This window comes from Volvox carteri (assembly GCF_000143455.1).
Source record: "Volvox carteri f. nagariensis unplaced genomic scaffold VOLCAscaffold_588, whole genome shotgun sequence".
Taxonomy (NCBI): Eukaryota; Viridiplantae; Chlorophyta; class Chlorophyceae; order Chlamydomonadales; family Volvocaceae; genus Volvox; species Volvox carteri.
This window is the reverse complement of record NW_003308100.1, coordinates 5865-6988: the sequence shown is the minus strand read 5'-3', so window position 1 is coordinate 6988 and position 1124 is coordinate 5865. Positions and strand designations below refer to the sequence as shown.

Sequence of the window (1124 nt, the reverse complement as noted above, 5' to 3'; positions counted from 1 at the left end):
ACAGTTGTCTGATTCTAGGGACTGTTAGCAGCTGTAAGGACCTGTAACAGAGCGCTTTCTGCCACAACAGGATATTGTTGACAGGATGTTACATTCTGGTTGGGTCACCCAGATGCTGAGAAAGAATTTTTGACGGCTGTTAGGTTTATTTAAGTTAACAGTTGTCTGATTCTAGGGACTGTTAGCAGCTGTAAGGACCTGTAACAGAGCGCTTTCTTCCACAGCAGTATATTGTTGACAGGATGTTACATTCTGGTTGGGTCACCCAGATGCTGAGAAAGAATTTTTGACGGCTGTTAGGTTTATTTAAGTTAACAGTTGTCTGATTCTAGGGACTGTTAGCAGCTGTAAGGACCTGTAACAGAGCGCTTTCTTCCACAGCAGTATATTGTTGACAGGATGTTACATTCTGGTTGGGTCACCCAGATGCTGAGAAAGAATTTTCGACGGCTGTTAGGGTTTTGGGAAGGTAATTGTTAGCAATCGTTCAATTCACTTAAGCTGTTAAGCGGTGCCAAGGGCTGTAGTTGCTAACAGGCCTTGAAAGCTGTTACGAGCAGGGACATGCTGAAAGGAAGTTCCATCATGTTACTGGCTGTTGCCATTAGATAATTTGCTGAACTGCTGTTTAAGGATTTTAATTGCTGTTTTGAGGTTCAGACGCTGTAAATGTTATGAGCTTTTACATGATCCCTGTCCACTGTTAAATCTCACATTCCCTTTTTTTTGAAAAGCTGTCTGACTTCATAATTCATGCCATCAGCATCTATTTGCCATCATTGGGGATAGAAGCTTGTACTGCATGGGTAGGCACAAAACCACATTCGTCAGGAATTATATACATAAGTATGTATTATACACAACAGTCTGGGTCGCCCTGGTCACCTCACTTGCTCATCATGTGGAATTGTGCAGTATAGTGCACAGCCAGCTGGCCTGTACCTGTACAGGCATCTATTGTCTCTATTCTTTACAAGTCTGGAGGCTGCTACCAAAATCATCACAGCAACATCAGTACCTTGTCTTGGCATGCAATTATACATACATGTTCTTCATCAACCTTCACCTGTGACCTGTTCCACACTACTACTGCACTGCTTCCTGTTTTCCTAGTGAACACCTAC

At 42.8% G+C, this 1124-nt stretch overlaps 1 protein-coding gene across 1 annotated transcript in view; it reads right to left on the bottom strand.

Moving 5' to 3' along the window:
• Positions 1 to 669: 669 nt before the first annotated feature.
• The window catches only part of VOLCADRAFT_108738 (uncharacterized protein), a 2477-nt gene continuing 2022 nt past the window's right edge, over positions 670 to 1124 (bottom strand). The window contains exon 4 of the mRNA XM_002959703.1: positions 670 to 1124. The gene's annotated coding sequence lies outside the window, so the exon portion shown is untranslated.